Source organism: Enhydra lutris, unplaced genomic scaffold, assembly GCF_002288905.1.
Source record: "Enhydra lutris kenyoni isolate GAN:26980312 unplaced genomic scaffold, ASM228890v2 scaffoldscaffold3, whole genome shotgun sequence".
NCBI classification, from domain to species: domain Eukaryota; kingdom Metazoa; phylum Chordata; class Mammalia; order Carnivora; family Mustelidae; genus Enhydra; species Enhydra lutris.
The window spans coordinates 61,106,143-61,116,907 of record NW_019154087.1 but is presented as its reverse complement, the minus strand read 5'-3'; positions in this window follow the sequence as shown (position 1 = coordinate 61,116,907).

Genomic DNA, 10,765 nt, shown 5'->3' with positions numbered 1-10,765 from the left:
TACCTCCTTTATAGCTCACAAATGTAAAACCTGCAGGACTGATCATAAATTTACACTAAGCCATCAGCGGGAAGAACTTAAGATGTGCCATAAAGAAGGCTCCAGCCAGAGAGAAAAGTTTGCACTTAAAGTGATGTTTTATGATTATAAGTTTATGTAGTAGTTGTGAGAATGAATGAGTTGAACTGCCTGCAGCATTTAGCACAATTCTTGACATGTGATATACCCACATGTTTATAATAAATATGACTGTACTTGCCACACCACCTAATAAATATTACCTCTCTCCTTGTCTGTCCTCCTCCCAGCAGACTGCACAAGGTTTAAGGGCAGTGATCCCATTTTTCTCACTGTTGCATCCTTGGCTCCTGGCAGAGCTTCATCCTTAATAAATATCTGTTGAAGGAATAAAATTCAATGCTTTTTCTAGACAAAGAATATGCACAGTAAGAGAAGAAAAGTTGAGCCTGCTTTTTGTCATCCACCTACATGACACCATTACTAAAAGCATCAGTCTGTGGTTGTTTGTGGAAAAGAAAATGCAAATACAAATTAAGCCATCTGAATTTTAAGTTGGGTATGGATGAGATTTTTTTTTTTTTTTTTTACTCTCAGGGTGATGAAATAATCATATGGGTTACCAAAAAAAAGTGGAGGCCTCTCTATCCTTTGTGAGCAATTTGAGGTGTGAATGAGCTCTGTCCTAGATAATTTAGACATTCTTTGCTTGAAGATAGAACCTGAGCCAGATCATCTCCAGGAGTGCCTTTAGCTCTATTATCCTATGATTCTATTAACCAGTTAATATTTTCCTGTGATTTGCTCTCAGCAACTGCTTAATAGCATTATAGTTTCTTTCATACGATGCACTGATGACATTAATCTAATTCCATGTAACCCCTCTGCCTGCTCCACCAAAGTCACTTACTCTACATTTCTGAAGAATTATTCAAAGACACCTTCTTTCCTTTTCTTCAACTAAACAAAGACCATCCTTAGGACTTTAAAACAATTTCTAGCATCTCCTCAGTACTTATTAAAAATCTGCCTGGAGTAAATTTCCGATATTTCATTCACTAGGTCTTAAATCCCATCCAAATTATATTCTCTTTGCTGTGATGAACTAAACCAACTGCTAACCATGTAAACTGGATCAAGAATCGGAATGTCATCACATTCCAAATGTCTGAAAATGCCCAAACCTCACTGTAAGCCTTTGCCTATCTTTCCTCAGTGGCACAGGCGGATATCACCAAACCTATGAGGACAGACTAGAGAAGAGATCATGGTCAGAGGGTCAGGGTCTCAGTAGTTCCTTTCTCCTCCATCTCTCAACCTCATATAATAGGAAAGAGAGATAGAATTGATTATTTACAGGGAACTTACTGAGACAATAAGTAGTGCAGCTTTACAAAGCAGCTGATTCATCCCTAAGCAGAATTAAAATCTATATGGAGCTTTGAAGCCTGAGCCAAAGGTAGCTCTTTCACTGCCAACTTACACACTGTTCAACTTTGCTTCTGCTGGGCGTGTCTTCTCTATACTTTAAAAATCAAGTGAATGGTGGGGCACTGGGTGGCTCAGTGGGTTAAGTCTGCCTTTGGCTCAGGTCCTAACCTCAGGGGGGAGTCTGTTTCCTTTCTCCCTCTGCCCCTCCTCCCAGCACATGTGCACTCTCTCTCTCTCAAATAAGTAAGTAAAATCTAAAAACAAACAAAAAAAACCCAGAAAAAAACAGGTGAAAGGGATTTAGTGATAGCAGTAATAACTGGAATGTATTGGGTGTCTAATATGTATTAGGCAGTGCTATGCACATCACAGCCCACAAGGACGGCAGCCCTGCAACATACAATTCGGTCCAATTAATAACCACACAAGGTGGTATTATCATTGCCATTTACAGATGACAAAACTGACTCATCAAGGTAACAGGATTAACCAGAGTCACACAAGTAATAAAAGAAGAGCTGTGTTTAAAGCTCAGTTCAGGTCAGATACCAAATGGCATGCTATTGTTAGGTATTCTGCTCCACACTGTGGGGTTCAAAAATAAGCAAGTGGATCTGGTCTTTAAGGACTCTGAAATGCAATTAGAGAAACTAAGACAAAGTCATATAAAATTAAGTAGCAATGAAATAATAGTTTAAGTTAAAAGGGAAAATTTGTCACAAGCAGTACATGATTCATTGCTAAATGGACCATCAGGCAATAATTGGTAAAACCATTCAGAGGAAAGAGGGATCTATAAATATTTACAAGCTTTGGTAAACACAATACATGCACTGAGAGTTCCTAAACAAGTCTTGAAAACTAGAGGTAGAAAAACATTTTTTTAGAGAATATTATGTCCTTGTATCTAACGCAAAAGGATGTTGAGGAAGAAAAGCCAGAAGACACTTAGCTGGAGAAACAAAAAGATAAAAGGTCCATGGCAAAAATTTCAGAACTCTGTGAGAATGATTGGATGTGATTTATTTTCCTTTCTAAAGTTTTTATTTCAGATTTAGCTTATGGCCATGGGAGTTCAGTATTTAAAAAGCGTGAAAGACTTTATTTGAAGTGAAAATGTGGTATATTCTTTGGGTTTTATTTTATAATTTATTATAAAATTACCTGAAAGAGCTGTGGTTTTTAAAAAGGAATCTTAGGGGCACCTGGGTGGCTCAGCGGGTTAAAGCCTCTGCCTTTGGCTCAGGTCATGATCCCAGGATCCTGGGATCGAGCCCCACATTGGGCTCTCTGCTCGGCAGGGAGCCTGCTTCCTCCTCTCTCTCTGCCTGCCTCTCTGCCTACTTGTGATTGCTGTCTGTCAAATAAATAAATAAAATCTTTTAAAAAAATAAATTAAAAAAAATAAAAAGGAATCTTAAAGAATTTTAAGTTTAAAACTGATAAAAAGGAGTCACACTGGAAAAAATCTAAATTAAATAACTTCCAATGTAATTCTAATGTTAATCAGTGAGACAATTAAAACGTAATTTTCTTCCAAGTTCCAATATGTGGGCAAAGGAGATGCTGATTAATAATACTACAGTTTTCTCTCTTAAATCTGCACCACAGATAGTAGCCATGTGCATTTTCAACTAAGATCAAATAAATTTGGGTTTATAAAAAGCCTGGAAATAGAGTGCCAAATTTAGACCTGTGCTCTTATTCTTTCTTACGCCAGAATGGTGCTTCTCCTTCAAATAAGTTACCTTGGTGGTTTGTTAAGCAAACCATTTTACAGTCAAAACTATGATATCAAAAAAGTGTGCTACTACACAGTTACATAAGGCTAAAGAAGAAGGACTAATTATTTTATTGACCTTAGTGTGCAATCACTTTCACATGCATTTAATCCTCAAAACTATCTCTGGCAAATGTTATTATTAGCTCCAATTTATAGATGAGAAATTAGCTCACAAAAGTTAAATGATTTATCTAGTAAACTGTAGAATCATAATTAAATTTATGTATGTGAATTCTAACTTAAAGAGCTTACAACAAACCATTGCGGGTGACCTTTTCTATTAGAAATATGCATGTCTCTTCCTATCTACTGACTGCTGTGGAAAACTTGGTTAATTCTTCTAAGCCAATATTCAAGGCATAAAGGGTTCAAAAATGTGACTGCATTCTGATGCAAAGAATCCAAAGGAATGAAATTAGAGAAAACCACTGGCTTTAGATTCAGACAGGCAGCTAAACTTGACTTCCACCTTTTATTAGCAACTAAGACCTTCAGGAAGTTGTTCAATCTCTCTGGCCTTTGATTTCCTCTTTTGTAAAATATGGGTAACAGGACCTAGGTCATAGTGTAGTTGTGATCATTAAAGAAGGGTTTGAAGAGGTGGGGGGGGTGGGAGGTTGGGGGAACCAGGTGGTGGGTATTAGAGAGGGCACGGATTGCATGGGGCACTGGGTGTGGTACAAAAACAATGAATACTGTTATGATGAAAATAAATTAAAAAAAATGATTATTAAAAAAAAGAAGATATTGTATACGGACAGCTTAGTTAATGTCTAGAATTTAGTATATGCTCAATAAATAGTAAGTCTCCTGCTACCATTCTTTCAAAAAATAAATTGTAGGGGTGCAAGGGTGGCTCAGTGGGTTAAGCCTCTGCCTTCAGCTCAGGTCATGATCTCAGAGTCCTGGGATCAAGCCCCACATCTGGCTCTCTGTTCAGCAGGGAGTCTGCTTCCCCCTCTCTCTCTGCCTGCCTCTCTGCCTACTTGGGATCTCTGTCTGTCAAATAAATAAAATCTTAAAAAAAAAAAAATTGTATATTAGGTGATGGGAATACAGAAGGAGAGAATGTGATTTTGTCCTCATAAACAATACATTTTAGTATTAGCTGCCTCTATAATTTTTATCAAGAGCTCATTATGAAAAAATTTCTGAGCAATAACCCGAATATATAAAGATATATATTAATTTATAAATTATATGCATGTACTACAATATATAAATTATGTACTTTATATAATATACAAAATAAAAACTTCAAAAGAACAAAAGAATAAACAGTTAAGGTTCCATTGGATTGGGATGCCTGGGTGGCTCAGTCAGTTAAGCATCCAACTATTGGTTTTGACTCAGGTCAGGATTTCAGGGTCCTTAGATTGAGCCCCATTTTGGGCTCTGTGCTCAGTGAGGATTCTCTCTTTCCCTCTTCCTCTATACAACCCCCCAGCCCCAAACTCATGTGTTCTCCCTCTTTTTCTCTCTCTCTCCCTCTCTCTCAAATAAATAAATCTTAAAAAAAAAAAAAAGAAAAGATCCCACTAGATTATCTTGTACATCCTTTGGACTGTACACAGTGCCTTTTGGAAACCATTGTTTTAGACCAAGAGTCAGCAAAATTTTCTGCAGAAGGCCAGATAGTAAAGATTTAAGGTTTTTCACATGACGCAACGTCTCCGTTGCATTAAAAAAAAAAAAAAAATTAGACAATGCTTTAAAAATGTAAAGCACTTCTTAGCTCCAGGGCCATATAAAAATAGGACTTGGACTGTAGTTTGCCCAATCCGTTTCAGACCATAGACTATTCTAGAATACATGATTCCAGACAATTAACTAGTAAAAAAACCAAAGTACCATGGTAATTATTAGGAATGAAGTCAACTGTCAAATGCAATGGAGAGTAAAGGAGAAGAGGTGAATTTGGGCTAAGATGGTCAGGGAAAGCCATGTTTAAGCTGAGATCTGAAGAACAGGAAGGTGTCAGTCCCAGAGGAGCGGAAGAAAACCTTTTCTGCGAAAGGAAGAGCCTGTAAGCACAGGGTACTGAGGTGGTAAGAGCCTGCTTGTTCAAGGACTGAAAGGAATTCTGTGCCTCGAACTTGTGAGTGAAAAAACAGCAAGGTATGAGATGTGCTTTGGGAGTCTGGTAGGAGCCAGCTTTTGAAAATGATTTTGAGAGCAAAGCATCTGAAGCAGAAATGCCATTAGAAAGGATAAAATTAGCAGATTATATGTCTCAGGAATATGGACAAAGTGAAATAATAACCAGAAGGTCATGGGTCAAGGATTGGCTCCTGGGGCAAAGCTAAAAGTTAAAGAGAAGTAGACTGCTTTGATTATGTCCTCAAACTATTTAAGACAATTATTAAACTTGTAAATTCTTTATTCCTATTCAACCTTGAAATAAAGTCATCACTGAGGCATATGCTGTTCTTTCATTAACTAAACCAAGTTTAGGACAAAATTCTTATATTCCCATGTACTCATTTTTAAGTTTATTCTTTTCGAATTAAAATGCCTTCCTTGGAAGGCTACATAAGAAATAAATAACATTGTTGCCTCCAGGGAGGGAAATTAGTAGTCTAGAGCACAGAGGTAGGAGGGAGACAATATACCACCTATCTTAGTGTACCTCCAGGCTTTTGAACCATGGGGCTCTAGTACTGATTCAAAAAGCAAGTAAATAAAATTAAATTCAAATTGAAATTTTTTAAACTGCATTAATTATGTGCAGAAAAATGAAACAGTTCTCTAAAAACTTGTGCGGCTGGAAAAACATGGCAATTTGCCATTCCAGTATTTTCAAAACATGATTGAGGTGACAACTTTGCAAAGTATGTTTATACATGTAATAACAATATGATACCTAGAAAATATATAAATTAATGAGAGAACTGGGCGCCTGGGTGGCTCAGTGGGTTAAGCCTCTGCTTTCGGCTCAGGTCATGATCCCAGGGGCCTGGGATCAAGTCCCACATCGGGCTCTCTGCTCAGCAGGGAGCCTACTTCTCCTCATCTCTCTCTGTCTCTCTCTGCCTACTTGTGATCTCTCTCTCTGTCAAATAAATAAATAAAATCTTTAAAAAAATTTAATGAAAAAACTTAGTCTAACAGAGAATGGAAGTATGGGCAGCATTTTTAATGTCAAGTTATACTTTGGAAAATGATTTGGCAGTATCTCAAAAACTCTAAGTGGCCATATGACCCAGTAATTCTACTGCTAGGTATACAACCAAGAGAAATGAAGCTACATATCCACATGAAGCTTGTACACAAATGTTAAAGTAACATTACTCAGAGTAGCCAAAAACTGAGAACAACCCAATTATCCCTCAACTGATGAAGAGATTAATAAAATGTGGTATATTCATGTAATGGACTATATTTTTAGGCCATACAATGAAATAAAGTACTGAGAAATGCTACAACATGGATGAAACTTGAAAACACTATGGTAAGTGAAAAAAGCTAGTGACAACAGACCACATATTGTAGGGTTTCATTTTTATAAAACATCCATATAGACAAATTCATAGAAACAGAGAAAGGAGACTAGTAGTGGCCTAGGGCTGATTGGAGAAGGCAGATGGGTACTGACTACTAGTGGGTATTGAGTTTCCTTTAGGAGGGATAAAAATATTCTAAAATTAAATTGTGGTGATAGCTGCGTAACCCTATGAATATAATAAATACCATTGAATTTTATACCTTAACCAGTGAATTTTTTAAACTGTGGACTTTTAGGGCTACTTAAACATAGTATTATAATTTAAGTTAGGTTAACTACCACTTAAAATCAAAGACTAAAATGTCAATGTATGAACACCTGGATTTATAAAAATGGAAACTAACAAGACATCTTTTGTTACAAATAATTTAGTTTGGATTTTTACTTCTTAAGTTGAGAAAGTATGACCTCCATGAAGTTTGTTATTTTGGAACACAACAAGTTGCCTGCAGTGATCTTCTCCCCTAACTGCCCTTGATCGTGCAAGTTGGTGGACTAGAGGTGAAAACATTACAAAACTATAAATCGTCCTGAAATCAGTAAGAATGGCCTCTAGGAAGCACTGATACACACAGATACTGAACATTTATGTGCCATGACTATAATTCCCTTTTACCCGTATGGAACTGATGAAAATCTGCAAATAGATAATCTACTTGGGGGTAGTGGAGAGTTTGGGCAGCATACATATTTTTCTTTTTGTTTTTTTTTTAAAGATTTTATTTATTTGACAGAGAGATCATAATTAGGCAGAGATGCAGACAGAGAGACGGGGAAGCAGGCTCCCCGCTAAGCAGAGAACCTGATGCGGGGCTCGACCCCAGGACCCTGAGATCATGACCTGAGCTGAAGGCAGAAGCTTAATCCACAGAGCCACCCAGGCGCCCCTGGCAGCATACATATTTATACCTGATTCCTATAAACTGCCCTCCACTCTTCACAATTGTTTTACTGACACAGATGAGCAATTTCTTTTGTGTTGTAAAATATTCCTACTTTTTTACTAATATAGTCTTGTTTTGCAAATTTTATAAGCTCCTAAAATCAGGATAACTGCTAATAATAGCATATACTGACCACAATGACTTTTACTCTTGCCACATAAAATAATTTCCAAATGAGTTGTCATATAAGGTCAAATACAAATTTTCTATAAGAAAATTGAGTGGTTAGATACTCTCTAAAGCTAAATTTTTAAAAACCTGACTCAGTCTTAATTTCACAATTTTATAAAAGCAGATACTTCTAATAATAATTTGCTCAAAGTATTTTGTAAGCTTTTCAGAGACAGAATTGCAAACTAAAACAAATGTACTTATTCAGTTCATATTAAAAGGTAGAGAAGTGTGAAAGGGGGGGCAGCCTGTTCCAAATGTTAGGTAGAAGTTATATACTTACTAACATCATAAACCATTAAAAGGCAAATAATGATTCACAGTAACTCTCATAAAAACATAATTTATAATTTATATCTTTTGTTTGGGCCTCTTTTTTGTACTCCAGCCCCATCTTGTACCCAAGTATTCAAATGTCTATGTGACATTCCACATGATGTCTAAGAGACATCCCAACCTTCATATGTCCAAAGCACAGCTGCTGGTCTTTGCACACAAACCAGCTCTTCCTGAAGTCTTCCCCACCTCAGTTAAGGACAACTTAATTCTTCTAGTGGCTTAGGTCAAAAACCCTGGTAGCAATCTTTACTCCTTCTTTCACACCCCACATTAAATCCGCAGCGAATCCTTTCAGCTCTTTCAAAGTATTTACAGAATCTGACTACACAATTTTCACCACATCTATTGCCACCTTGCTAATTCATTCATTGATGGTGATTAAGTCTTACCCAAATGTCTGCAATAGCCTCCTCACATGCTCACTCTTACTAATAGGGCTACCACTAGCCCATATGGTATCTTTGTGTAAATTAGAAAAAAATGTCCTTCTCCAAGACACATATTCCATTTGCCAGAACACTGTAGAAAGAAATATATAAACCAGGATGGGTACAATGTCATGGCCCTCCATTAAATGTAGCACACTTGTGCTGCACTCAATCTATAGAATTGTACAAGATTCCTTTGTTCTTGGCATATCATACTTTCATTCATTTATCTCGTTTATTGTGTGTTTCCCCACTAAAATTCAATATTTATAAGGAGAGGGATTTTTGTATCTTACTCATTATTGTATCCCCATCATTTAAACAATGCCTGGTACATAATAAGTAATCAATGAATGTTGATAAAAAATGTCCAAAGAACAAAACAACCACATCCCCACAACCTTTGGGAATGAATTACTGGCAAGATAACCTAAATATTCCTCTGAAATCACTTGTTTAGATGCATATCTTCAAGTACTCTTTATGTGGAAAGGCTATTTGAAAATAGAATTTGAGTCATTAGTTCCATTGTAATGAACACAGCATCATTCTTTACACTTTTAGTAATCTATAAACCCCAACTACTGGAAGAAAGGTATAATGGAAGGAGAACTGGATTGGGAGGTGGATGCAAGGGCCTCTTTACTAGTCAGGGTTCTCCAAAGGAACTGAACCAGGAGAATGCATGTATATAAAGAGATTTATTTTAAGATATTGCCTCATGTTACTGTAGGAGTTGACAGGTCAGAAATTTGCAGAGAAGCCTGGCAGGTTGGAAACCCAAGGAAGAGTTGGTATTGCAGCCCCAGTTTGAAGGCAGTCTAAAGGCAGAATTCCCATTTCCAAAAAAACAAAGAATTCCCATTTCCTCATGGGACCTTAGTCTTTTCTCTTATGGGCTTCAACTGATTAGATGAGGCCTAACTGCTTTACTCAAGGTATGAATGTAATTGGCTTTATTCAAAGTATACTCATTTAAATGTTAACATAATTTTTAAAAATACCATCACAGCAACATATAAACTGGTGTTTGACCAAATATCTGGGTACTGTGACTTAGCCAAGTTGACACACAGAATTTACCATTACAGCCTCCAAGTCTAGCATGAAAACAAGCATGAAGGCCTGAAAGAATGTGTGGTGTTGGGTGAAAATTCAATTGTTCTATATGGAGAACAGGAAAAGAGTAAGATGGACAGATGGGGCCTTTGCCACCTCTTCCCCTGCCCTTGAAAAGAGTTACCATACCTAAATATGACCCTTACCAAAACTTTAATGAAAATTTGGAAGTTAAGAAAAAAAAAGTATAACAAATAGATTTATTTACAACTGCTAATAGAAGGGACTAATCTCAGAGCCCAGAGGTCCAACCCAATCCTTAAATCCCTACCGAGTTCTCAGGCTAGTTCAATCTCCACCTGAGGGATACCCATACAAACTCCCACATATTGGGGGTGCCTGGGTGGTGCAGTGAGTTGTATCAAATTCCTGCATATCAGTCTAGGTCCAATTCTGTGAGAACTTCAAAAATAAAAATATTCTCAACTGCCTATCTTTGGTTTATCTTCCCCAGAACAACTGAGAGTAGGAACATTCAACCTTTCCAAATGAAATACCATCTTTTACTCTCAAAAGTATAAAATATGATGGATCAAGTAAGATAAAAACAAGTGTCCACAGGATAATTCTCAATATCTGAATGATTCATTCTTAAGTAACACCAACAGTGGACATTGACAACTTGGTTTGGCTGTACTGTACCTTTCCAGTCCTTCCTCCAAAGTGGCTTGAAGAGATTAAAGCAGCATATTTCTCCAGCCATGATCTAGCTGCAGATCTTACTTCCCTTATACAAATGTTTAGAAAAATAATTCACCAGATCCAGATTGTTGGGCAGGAAGAGTATCTTAAACTCAGCCTAGCCCTGCTGACATAATGGAAGCTATAGAGCACAGCACTTTAGAATGTGGGCTTTGGAATTAGACTACTTGAATTGAAATCCCAATTTCACCATTTACTTATCTATGTGTCCTTGGGCATGTTATTGAACCTTTCTGTGTCTCTATTTTGTGCATAGTGAGGGACCGTAAAAGAGTTATTACGAGTATTAAATCAATTAATACAGAGAAAAAGCATAGAAGAGTAT